Raw genomic sequence first — 13,899 nt, 5'->3', positions numbered from 1 at the left:
GAATATTTGGGTTGTTGGGATGTTGTGATCTATTCTAACTTTTTTTCAAATCCTTGTTTAAGATTATAATTTAAAGCCATCATGATGATTTGTGGGAGGGAAATAAATGTAACTGGAATCTATAATAAATAACTTTTCCTAACTTAACAAGCCTGAATTGTGTGTTATATGTTGATTCTTTCTATGATTACAGTCAAAGATGTGGTGTATCAGGTATATCTGACTTTGTACATACTATGAAGGAAAAACTGAGATGGCATGAGGAGGAGACTTTATGGGAAAACATATACCATACAAACTGGTAAACCTTCTACTACCCTCTACTGGGTGGCAATAGGATTTGAGCAGTGGAAAACTAACAACTGTCTAGAGGAAGCCATCAAAAACCAATAGATAAATACTGTAAGGTAAAAGTAAGACACGCAAATAATCATCCAAAAAACACAGTGAAAGAGCTTTCTTTCAAAATCTATATTGTGGTAAAAGTTGTTCACAGGAGGCTTTCTGTTTTATCACCCATAGAGCACCATTCACACAGTGAAACATTAGGGTGGAAGGATCATTTTAAGATTTCTCCATGGCCTGTTGGTGGCTTGTCTAGGTAATCCTGTTTTGTTCCCCTGTGCTGTATGCTTTCTATAAGGGGCATTGAAGTCAAAGCAGGACTTGTTGATTGTGCAAAATAACAGAACACAGTTATGAGAGTACAAACTCCATTTATTTATTTTATACAATCCCCTACTACACTAATACACTTATCCTAGTGTTTTAAGTGCTTGGATTATATAAAGGTAGTTTTCGTGAACGTTTTCTCAGTACACTAGAGCCATGATCAGACTTCCTGCTCCATGTCCAAAATGCCGGTCTCCCAGGAACTCATTTAATGACCCATATATATGGAAATGATTCGGCGCGAGGTCAGGACTGTACGGGGGATGTTGCAATAACTCCCAACTAAGTTCCTGTAATGTTCAAGTGAAAAAAACATTTTACATAAAATGATGTGACAATCATCCTGCTCACTCATTCACAAAAAACAATATCTTTATTTACATTTTCTAAGACACTTTTTACACAACAGAAACAATAAAGACTCGCGGTAACACTTTACGGTAAGGGTACATGTATTACCATGAATTCATGCATAAATTCATGCATGAATTATGTGTTACTTCATGCATTAATGTCTCATGAATTATCAAAAACTAATGAATTTAAAGTCTTTCTATCATGACTGCAAGAATGATCAACCCTTTAATTACAACATTAACTGAGGTGGGTACTTCACCATGATTTATGGTTTATTACACATGATCATGATGTTTTCTTTTGTTTAAAAAAAAAATGTCTTTCCTATTCACTGTCGATAAATCTATACTTTTGGTACATAAATTATCATGAATTCATGCATAAAATAGGATTATTTCATACATGTAAGACTACTTAAATCATTTATCCATACTGGCTAGAACAGTATAAGTCAATTAAACAGTATGTAACTAATGTTTTATATTAATTATAAATTGTCAAGCATGTTCATATCTTTATAGTAGCCTGCAGTAAATGGTCAATCACAGAACATAGCTTGTATATTCCGTTGACATCCAAATACAGTATTTATCATTAACTAAGCATTTTTAACTGTACTTATGTATACTGTTTTCATTTTATTATTATTATCACTTACTGTATATTTCTATTTGAGCATGCTTGAGACAAAAGAATTTCCCTCGGGATAAATAAAGTTCTTCTTATCTTATCTTATCTTATCTTATCCTATTAACTTCTCTGAGTTCATCATGTGTGTGGCCCCTCAACTAAAGTAGAGTAGAGTAAGAGTATAGGTGGAGTGCATCTGCTGGACTTTCCCACTGCAGTGTACCGCAATAAAATCAGGTCAAAGAAATGGTACCACCGGCTGATGTTTCACTTTATCGACATGACCATTGTGACTGCTTGGCTGCTCTACAAAAGAGAGACTGCAGCAGGATTGGGATGAGAAAAGAGGAACAGATGAGTCTTTATACTTTCAAGTGGTATATCGCAGAAAGCCTGTACAAAAGTGTCAAGAATCTGGCAAGAGAAGTTGTTCCAGTTTGACAACTGCTGGGGAGTGTGAGAAAAAGGGGAGAAAGAACCCATCACACCCATTACGGTCCTTGATGTGCATCTGGACTCCACAGCCCACTCGATGTTCATGGATGAAAAGAAAAGGAGATGCAAGGTACAACCAAGTGCCAAAATATGTGCCATCCATCTTTGTGTCACATACACCAGCAACTGAGGTTCCATACAGAATAATACAGACTGTGCTTTGTAAAAAAAGAGAAACGCTGATTCAACCAGTACTCCACAGAAACACACATAAGGAAACACAATTAAGGAAACACCTATTTTATAATATTATATAATATAACCTTGTCATTTTTAGTACCCTCATAGTAACTTATTGCCCTGAGGCAACAAACCAAAATCTGGTGGGGGCGTTGGGGAAGGACACACTTTATATATTATCAGGGACTTTAAGGCTCACAAAAACTATTGTAAAAAAATATTTTTTTTTTCTTCTAAAATAAAAATTCATGCCATGGAGGGATTTTTACCATGCCATTATTTATTTAATACCCCTTACAGCAAACCACAGGATTTAAAAGAGCAATTTATAGCTAGGTGCTGCTAATCATCAGCACTTGATTAAGTGATCAGCAGGGGTGCAGACCTCTAAAAAAAAAAAGCAGACGTTTGGGCAGCTTTTTGGTATGGAGTATACAAGTATGTGTTATCACAATGCCAGTTCGGCATTCTACAGTACATTCAGAAAGATTATTTACAAGTGAAAGCATTCAATTTTACCAATCTTTACAGTGGACGTCACAGAACATTCACCCCAAGGTCAGACCATGCAATGCCCAGAGAACTACAAAAAACTTACAAGCTACAACTTGACAGCACAATTAGAGGAAGACTGACCAAATACTGTTTGCTTGAAAGGGTTGCCAGAAGAAAGCTTCTTCTGTCTAAAAAGAACACAAAAGCATGACTAAGGAACTTATATTTTGAGATGTGTAAGTGGCAGATAAACTGTACTACCTTCTTTTTTCTCCTTGCCCTATTTCCTGTCTGTCCTCTAAATCTGCACTTTTATTATTCAATAAAAAAAAAACATTTTCATGGAAGACTCACCCCATATCTGTGTCTAGGATGATCCTTCAAGCCAAGATCTTAACGTTCATCAAGACAAATTTGTTTTTTCAGCAGATTATACAGTAGAAAGGAGACAGCGCATCTTAAACTGGATGTGTCTATGGATTTACTGAGACAGCAGTGAGAAGTAAAAGCAGTGCTCAACTCTGACTAGTCTTTATAGACCTCAGTTGTGGTTAGAAGCTGGTGTGTGATAGAGTTTTGAGCCATTGTGTGACATTTTCCATTAAAGAAAATGTATACAACTAGCAAAGATATTGCTTCTTTAAGAGCACAAGGAAACATGAGATTAAAGAGATCTCTGAGATTAATTACAGACATTAGGCATAGAAAAGTACAGTCGAGATTGTTATTGGGGAGCATATTGTGGGTGTACTGAACGATGGTCTGTTTAGGTCCAAAATGATACATGTTGCATGTTTCCTTGAAAGTGCTGTCAGGATCTTAAAGAAAGATGCTGATTGGAATATCAATTACTATAGAATTAAATGAAGAAGATGTGTGAAGCCATAAGGATTGGGAAAACAAAAAAAATTATAATAATAAAATCAAGTTGAAAAAGAGAGGATGAATCTAGCATAAATGATTCAGGGTAATACAAATGGTTAAATCCAAATACTAGTATATATATTTGCATATGATCTTAAGTAACATCGAATTCTAAATCCATATGCTAAATATGATGTTGGCTCTCCCTTTGCAGCTATAACAAGTTCAACTTATCTGGTAAGGCTTTTTACAAGGTTTAAGAGTGTGTTTATGGAAATGTTTGATAATTCTTGTAGAAGTGCATTTGTGAGGTCAGATACCGATGTTGGATGAGACGTCCTGGCTCACAGTCCCCGCTCTAATTCATCCCAAAGGTGTTCTAGCAAGTTGAGGTCAGAACTCTGTGCAGGCCAGTTTAGTTCTTCCACACCAACCTCACATATCATTGTCTTTATGGACCTTGCACAGCCCCAAAAAATAAATACATAAAAATAATTAATTAAAAAAATAAAGTAAAAAAATAAAACATATTAACCTGCACTTTACCTTTAAAAAAAGTAAAAATAAATCCTGACAGATAAGTGTTTCTGTTTATGCAGGCCCTGTGTGTGTGTGTGTGTGTGTGTGTGTGTGTGTGTGTGTGTGTGTGTGTGTGTGTGTGTGAAAAATTAGCAAGGAACATTGCTAATGACACTCGCGTGAGCGCATACTAATGAAATCACTGCTGTAAAGTAAAAAAAATAAACAAATTAACCTGCACTTTACCTTTGAAAAGAATAACAACAGAGCACAATTTCTGTGTAGCGTAAAGAGTGTGCGTCTGTATGTGTGTAGGAGGCCAAGAGGAGAAGTGGGTGGGAAGGGGGAGATGTAAAGGCAAGAGAGTGTGTGTGTGTGTGTTGGTGTGTGTGTGTGTGTGAAGGAGCATGGTGTCAAGTTACGTGCGCGCACACAAATAACAACTAAAGACAGGCTGGTTAAGAGAGGTAAAAAATGGATCTTTATCATTTAATAAGACTTGCTTTTGCTTTTGCTTTATACGCGCGCACACACATGCGTTATGAGAAACAGTATATGCGCGCTGTACACACACTCTTACAAACACAAAGTAAAATGTGTTTTACACGCACCACGTGGTCACAGTGGTATAGTAAATATGGTCACAACACAACAAGTACACGCTCGCACGGATGTTGATTATACCAGTAAAAGACGACCACTAAGACCCAGCAGGAAGACGATTACCCACAATTCCGCAGCGCAAGAGAGAGAAAAAACATTGGCCCAGTTGTGATCATGTGACACTCAGCATCAAAACAAGAAGTCCATGCGTGATACACGATGCACTCATAAACCAAGACTTTTGCGTTTTTCAAGTCAAAAGTTATTAAAGATCTTTGCTCGTCTTGCGAAACACTCGCAAACCACATTACTTGCAATCCGAGGCTCCCCGGTATAACAGATAATGCAACTTAGGTCACAAGTCATTAGAGAAGAGCTTTCTGCATCAGCCAAGGACACGACCGTTTTCGTGAAACAGTGGAACCGTCCCCAATCACCACACTTATCTCAGGCAGACAATACGGGGCATCCATGTGACGAGATCTCCAATCAAAATCAGGCCACCAGGATGAAATATGAAGTAAGCTCCAGAGGTCAAATTGGGTCTGGATCACTGGAAGCTCAGAAGCAACATGTATAGATCAACAGAGAGACAGGTAGAGGAAATGAGAGAAAGGAAGAGAGAGAGAAAAGAGGAAAGCAAAAAAAAGGAGAAAATGGCAGTTAGGTATGATCACAGTCAAACAATGTATAATGTGAATGTATATATTTAGTGCAGAGTGCAAGCAGGGACTCTGGCAGACTAACTAGTAGGACTAAGCATAAATTAGTTTTTTTGCATTGTTTAGTGACAATATATTTCTCATCTTGGCAATATTTTTGAGGTATTTCTATCCAAGAATGCTATTCTGGTAATATTATCTAAATGTGCTTCAAATGAAAGGCTGGGATCTATTATCACACTGAGGTCTTTCACTGTTGCACTTGATGGAACAGAAAGGCCATTTTAAGTTACAGTGTGATCAGAAAGCTTGCTTCTACTGTATCTGCTTGTGGTCCTATGACTAGAAGTTCTTATTAGGATTAGGCAGAAGGAAGTTAATTAACATTCTGTCTCATGTCCTGCACATATTGCTCAACTTTAGTAAGTTTTACTCATCTGGTTTTGCTAAGTCGTATAACTGTGTGTCACAGCATAACAATGAAAACTAATACCAAGCTTATAATTTATGTTGCCCAGAGGAAGCATGTTAAGAAAAAAAAAGCAGTGGGCCTAAAACTGAACCCTGTGGAACACCAAAGTCCACTTGAGAACATGCAGAATAGTCACCATCTAAATCTACAAACTGATCATGATCAGTTAAATAGGATTTGAGTCACGAGAGGGCCGTTCCCTTAATTCCTACTTCATTTTCTAATCTGTGAAGAAGAATACTATGATCAATAGTGTCAAAAGCTGCACTGAGGTCGAGTAACACAAGTATGGTGACGCAACCCTGATCAGAGGCCAATAGGAGGTCATTTACTATGTTAACAAGTTCTGTCTCTGTGCTGTAATGAGGCCTAAATCCTGACTGATACAGTATGTTTATGCTATTCCTACCTGTATGTAAATAGAATCTTAGAGAGAAAGGGGAGGTTTGATATCTGCCTTCTAATTGGACAGCTGGCAAGGACCAAGATCAGGTTTCTTAATTAGCGGTTTAATAACTGGTAATTTAATAAATTTGGGAACATACCCACTACTGAGTGAACAGTTAATTATTTTTAACAGGGCTTTTGTTATTGCTGGTACTATCTGCTTGAGAAAATATGTTGGTATGGGACCTAATACACTGTTTGACGATTTTGAAAAAGAGATGAGTAAAATTAGTAAAGAGTGGAGGAAAGTATTCTATACGGTGGCCTAGAAGCGCAAATCATCTTTCTTGTATTTGTGTATGTTTTTTCCCTTGTAAGTGTGTTTTTCCCCCCCAGAAAATATATGCTATTTTCCCTTGTAAATGTGACCTTTTTCCCTTGTAAATGTGTGCTTTTCCCTTATAAATGTGCTTTTTTCCTTATAAATGTGTTTTTTTTTCTCCTTGAAAATGTGTGCTTTTTCCCATTTGTGCGCAACTGCTTTTTCCCATGTGAGAAATCCCGTATTTTGCAAGCTAATTGCTAATGCGCAAAAGACTATGAGAGTAAGGTCAAAACGTAACTGAAGATGGAACCTTACTGGTGTTGTGCGCTAAAATGCCCCCCACCCCCGGATTGTCCCCCTACATAATCTATATCAAATATTATTTTACAACATAAATTCGTAGGTTTATGATTTACAAATCACAAATTACACCCAACGAATTTAATTATAAAATAAGCAACGTAAAAAAATCCGTGGCAGGGGGTTGGGGACATTTTAGCGCATAACCCTGGCTTGATTCTGAATGTTCATTTTGTCCGTGTTTGCCTCAAAATCTCATTGTGCCTTGCGCATTAGCTTTAGCGTTTAGCTTGCAACTTAAACGAGAAAGTTAGTTCTCACACAAGGAAGAGATGCTTTGCCCTTCTGAGCATGTTTTTTTTCCCCATATAAATATATTATTTTTCCCTTGTAAGTATATTATTTTTCCTGTGTAAGTATACTATTTTTCCCATATAAATATATTATTGTTCCCTTGTAAGTATATAATTTTTCCCTTGAAAATATGTGCTTTTTCCTGTGTAAGTATATTGTTTTTCCCTTGAAAATGTGTGTGCTTTTTCCCATATAAAAATGGCATTTCCCATATAAATGGCATTTCAAATGACACACTCATTGTTTACATGTGTATTTTAATTATTGGAACATTTATGACACTCCTATTCTTGAACATACATTCACAGTACATAGATATAAGTTGCTACTATTCACATAAGTCTGCATGTTTTAAATAGTTGGTGTTTTTATGTAACCCATTGCATCAGGCATTGCACCCTGGTTATGTTAGCAGATTACACTTGAAGCATTCAGCTTGTGAATTTATCCCAGATTTCAGCTCATCTTTTTCATGAAACGTCAGGTAAGGTGAGATGGCTGGCCAATCAAGCAACATCATTGTCAGCCAAATAGTTGGTGGTAGTGTTTGGCCTTAGGGGCCTTAAACTCCTGGAAGGTGTAGATGATCATCTTCTGGACAATTTGTGGGGGCAGCAGTCCTCCCCATGATCGGAGTGAAATATTTTAATATTTTGACATACTGGATTTTTATGGAGGTGTAAGCAGTAATCATTTAAATGAAAACAAAAAGGCCATGAGCTTCATGGGTATTGAATCTAAAGTACAGTATGAGTTTTACATTTTTTAAATAACTTAATACATTTTTGGTAATGCACTATAAGTAAATGTATGCAAAGGTGTTTGTTTTGCAGTTGAAGGAGTCCTTTGCTGTAAAATGTTTAAGAACCTCTGTTTTAACTGCTGAACATATGGTATTAATGTATTCATAAATATTATCAAATATGTTGTTCGATCTGAAACAGAGATGTCACTATCATCATCTCCAAGGCAGCATGCTTCAGTTAGCTGTATAAAAGCCTGTATCTTTACACAAGGTGCAGTAATGTGTACTGTATATAAGCCTGTACCCTCACACAAGGTGCAGTAATGTATACTGTATATACTGTAAGCCTGTACCCTCACACAGAGTGGAGTGACATCTGATTCTATTTAATGTCATTTGTAGCAATGCTTTACATGCACTTTAATTGTTTTGCTAAAGAATAAGCGAACTGGAAATAAATACTCAACTATAAATTACATTAAACACTTTATTTACAAATTAATAAAATACCTGTATGTATTGATGGTGCAGGAAGGCAGAGCATCAAGAGTCCATCCTCTTCAAGATAATCTACAACAGGGGAGAAATAAAGACATGTTAATATAAGTGTCTAGTAAAAAGACTTCATGATGGTACTACAGTATGCAGTTTGACACACACACACACGCACGCAGGCAGGCATGCACACAAGATTGCATAGAATGCAAGCTTTTAGTAATGATGTGTACAATTATTTGCTTTTGCTATTAAGGAATGCTGCAGAATTTGGCCCTATCTACCCCATTGTTAACACACACACACACACACACACCATGTTCATGAAGAGACAGACACGTGTGTCCCTGTACCCTGATTAAGATGTGCTCATTGGTGTTCCAAATACTTCAGAGCACTCACCTTCTGCTCAGGATGTAAAGCTGGTGTAGAAATCAGCTGATACACAGGCAGTTGATGATTTACATACAGTTCACTGTGAGAAGAAAAACACACAATCATATTATATGGAGTATAAACACATATTTAATGACTTTATAATAGAATAGATAGAACCTGAACAAAAGCCCCTTTTCTTGACTGTTACATACACTGTGTAAGCACAGAGCTACAGTAACTACTCAGAAGATCTCTAGCTATGAGAAAACCATGACATTATAAAGCAGTATACATTATATGGCACTAAGGAGCTCCAATAAACTGCATACAACAATTCATTAACCATCTGTAACATTTAGCACATAACAGGAGCAGCTAAGAATTAGCTCAGGGATAATTAGCAATAGTTGATAGGCTCATTTCTTTTAGTAAGCTAGAGCTTGGCATAATATTAACTTGCTTAGAGATTCATATTTGGACAGGAATTTTACAGAAACAATGGAGCTAACTGTTCACACAACGTGTGTGTCCAAATACACTTTATTAATTTGTGTCCAAATTGATATATATTAATCAACAAGCTAGTTTCCCCATGCTAAGCACTAGCGGTTAGCATAGTAATAATAACTTGCTTATAAATCCATATGTGGATGTACAGTATATTACAGAGATGCCATGGAGCTGATGGTTTACATCAGTGTTTAATGGTCTAGAATGAGATGATATTGCTTTTAATTACTGGCTCGGCATTTCCCCAAACACTCCAATAGTATTAACACTGTTACAAAGTTATCATTAGTGCCTAAAACACTAACCTTTGATTAATTTTATATATTAAACATAACCTGGTAAGTGTGTGCAGTTGAAAATGTAGCGAAAATTATAACTTTATCACGCTATAATTCACTGTATACTCCATCGTGTTGAGTCCTGGAGCTGATATCCGGAAAGGTTCCGTGTTCAGTTGCGTTCGGACCTCACTTCCGTGGTCCTTTGCGCATTAGCTTTAGCTTTTAGCTTGCAAAATACAGAAGAAAGATAGTTCTCACACGGGAAAAAGCAGTTGCGCACAAACGGGAAAAAATCATACATTTACACGGGAAAAAGCATATACTGTATTTTTAAGGGAAAAAAACACACTTACAAGGGAAAAACATACACATATACGGGAAAGATGATTTGCCCTTCTGGGCCACCGTAATTCTAGGTTCTGATGTGGTGTGGTTAGTTTATTATCTGTATCTTAAATTGTCTGCTTTTAAAGCCTGAATTTTTTGCCTAATATTTATGATTTTATTATTAAAAAAAGTCCTCACTACTGTATGTTGTGGAGATTTCTGCAGTGATCTTATTTCTAGTAGAGAAATAAAAGTAGAAATTTGGGGTATCTATACTTTACCTTTAGTAATTATTTTTTCAGCCGACTTTTTACTTCTACTCCTTACATTTTCACGCAATTATCTGTACTTTCTATTCCTTACATTTTAAAAATAGCCTGGTTACTCCTGTTTTATTTCAGCTTGTCATTCTAAAAACAAAACAAAAAAAAAACATTTGAATAAATCTCGCCACCCGGATGGAGCGAATTTGATTGTGGTTGGATGAGAAGTATAAACATACCATTCCGACACCCTATTGGTTGGTACGCGATCCATCACACCTGCACATGACGTCACGTCACACACTCCAGCAAGGACGTTTGAATAAAATAGCATTTTTGGTTGATAACGTTGTGAAAAGTAGACGAGGTTGTCGGTGATGGAGACTCAAGATTCGAGCTAAATGTCATAACCAAGCACCAGCGAGGAAGGTTACAGCAGCAGGAAGGGAACAGGAATGAGATATATGATTAATCATTCATTCTGACAGCACTAATGTTTATTATAGACAACCATACAAGGGTAATTGTTACTAAGCCTGCCCTGGGTGCACTAATTTTCGTGTATGTTGCCCTCACAGATTCCTGTAGCTAAGCTTGGATGTACATTTACATTCCAATAAAGGTTACTGATGACACACCTCTGAAGTTTGACTTTTTGCACCATTAAAATACTTATAGGCAACTAGTTATCATATCTTCTTCTCCTTCTCCTCCTATCTTCTTCACACATATTTGGTTCTTTAATGTATTTCCATTGTACTAAAATGCATTCTTTTTAATTGCCATATACAGAATCTCAAATCACTATGGCCGTTAAAAAATACAACAAAAAAACAACAACACATCTTCCTTCTTATTTATGAGGTGTTAGTGCAGTATATAGGCCCGTGGCACAGCCTAAGCTTTTATCCTTAATGCTTTTCCCCCCTCACGTTACTTTTACTTTTATACTTTAAGTAGTTTTGAAACCAGTACTTTTACACTTTTACTTGAGTAAAAAGCTTGAGTTGATACTTCAACTTCTAAAGAAGTCTTTTTAAACCCTAGTATCTATACTTCTACCCAAGTAATGAATGTGAATACTTTTGACACCACTGGAGTGGAGAGATCTGTGAGGGTTGCCCACTAGAGGGCACTGTTTTTAGTTTGTAAAACTGGGTCGAGCATTCATTTCTGTTCTGTTAAGTGGGTTTTGTTTTCTCTTGTTATGTTCTGTTTTAGTTTGTTTAGTTGGCATTTGGAGTATGAAGCTTTACGTTAAGTTTATATTTGTCATTATTTAGTTTGTCTCTGTGTCTCCTAGCAGGATTAGCCTCTAGGAGAATTAGCCTTTTGTGTTTACCCTCATGTGTGAGTAACCCCCTTTGCATGTGTAATTCTTAGTCTGTATAAATACTAATCAGTGCACTACTAACCTGCTTAGATCATAGTCTGTCTAGTCTTCGAATCTGTCTAGATTATAGTCTGTTTAGGAACTAACCTGTTTAGCCATTAGTTCAGGATGCTCTCCTTTCATGCTATTTGAAATTCTAACAATTTAGTTTGACCCCATTTGCGTTCTAATTTTCGAGCGGTTTGTTTTAAAGTTTGTGTGTGGTCATTATACCAGGGAGCGAGTTTCTTATCTCTAATAATTTTTCTTTTAACTGGAGGTACAATATCTAAGGTATAACTAAATATTGACTCTAAATATTCAGTCGCCTGATAGAGTTCTGTTGAGTCAGATGGCGACGCAATCAAAGTTGATAACTCAAAAATATTGATAAAACTTAGTATGCTGTGCATACATTATTACTATGATGTAATAATCTTTTTATTATAAGAAAAGACTGTGATCTGAGATAACTTAAGAATTTCTTTAAGCCATTTCCTTCCTAGTTTTTCTAAATAACATTACTCGTTTACCTGCAAGACCCCGCTTCGTGTCTGTGTGTCTGTGCAAAAAGATCGAACCCATGATACTGATGGAGAATGCAGGCATGGGGGGAACCTGCCACGGACATTGGCTTGAGTCTCTAATGAGGCTGAGGTCTTACTCACACATAGACAGTGCCAGCAGCGATGGTGAACTTGGAGCTGAGGGAGGGACAGTGTCACGGCATGCACCTGTAATGCACCAGTAATAGGCATGCGCCTCAACCTGTTGTCACTTTTTGTCAATAGGCTTCCTATAGGCTAATAATTAACCTTAATGGATCTCGAGCTTTCTCTGCTCTATAAAAGCAGGTGCAGAGTTTAGTTTGGGGTCCGGAAATAATACAAAGAGTTGTGCTGTAAAAGCAATAAAAGAGTGGCATGCATGCAGGGCGATGTGTGAGCCTCGTGCCTACATGTCAGCTGGGCATTGACACTGGACCTGCACACCTCCACTCTTTTTCCCTTTCTCCCACCTTTAACCCTCTCCTACCCCATTTTTCCTAAATAAAATGATCCTTTTTTCATAAGTCCTTGTCTCATGTCCGAGATGTCTCATGTCTGTGGTGCCACCCATGCAAAAAGATAGAAGCTGTTACATTACATATGGATAGTGAGAGAGAGATAGATACTTACTCACTCATCTTCTATACCGCTTTATCCTGTATTTAGGGTCGCGGGGACCTGAAGCCTATCCCAGGAGGCTTAGGGCACGAGGCGGGGTACACCCTGGACAGGGCGCCAATCCATCACAGGACACACACTCATTCACACACTACGGGCAATTTGGGAATGCCAATTAGTCTAACCTGCATATCTTTGGACTGTGGAAGGAAACTGAAGTACCCAGACGAAACCCACCAAGCACAGCGAGAACATGCAAACTCCATGCACACAGAGACGGGAATCGAGCCTGCCCGAGGAATCAAACCCGGACCCTGGAGGTGCAAGGCGACATTGCTAACCACTACACCAACCACTTCGCCTCTAGATAGATACTGTGTAATTTTTATTCTTTTGCCAAACAAGCTTGCTCTTTTGGGGGAGTGTGGGGGCATGCTACATGTCATTAGTTGCATTTCCATGTGTTCAGTCTCTCTCCCTCTTTCTCTCGCTCTCAGATGAAACCAAAGTTTAGATTGGCACACCTTCCCAGACTGTTCCTGACACCTTGAGAGCATTACCTCTGTGATGTCACATACATAAAATTTAAATAATTTAGAAAGTAAGCATGTGTTTATTTCTGTTCCCCCTTATTGGTATTAAAAAATATTTCATGACGTACTAGCTAAAATAATCTGATCAGCCTTAATGTAATCAGTGATATTATTATAATTTCAGCTTGAAGCCGACGTGCATGTCTGCCGGCAACAAAAATGCCAACCCCTTAATGTTTTTAAATTGTATTTTCACAAAAAACTTTGCTGTAACATTATATGGTATTGGTTTCCACTGGATTGGTGGCTAAATATTAGGAAATTATACAAAGTTCACGGCTAAATTTTAAACCTATTGTCATTCCATCTTATTACAATCGATGGGAAAGATAGGACTTTGAAAAGTTAATTTTTAAGTCTTGTTTATGCTAAGCTGTACTTTCTTTGTTGTCAGCCAAACCATTTCTGTTCAGTAATCAGTAAGTAATTTACAGATGAGAAATCAAAAACGCAG

This window comes from Clarias gariepinus, chromosome 1 (assembly GCF_024256425.1).
Source record: "Clarias gariepinus isolate MV-2021 ecotype Netherlands chromosome 1, CGAR_prim_01v2, whole genome shotgun sequence".
In the NCBI taxonomy this organism is placed as follows: Eukaryota; Metazoa; Chordata; class Actinopteri; order Siluriformes; family Clariidae; genus Clarias; species Clarias gariepinus.
This window is presented reverse-complemented; position numbering follows the sequence as displayed.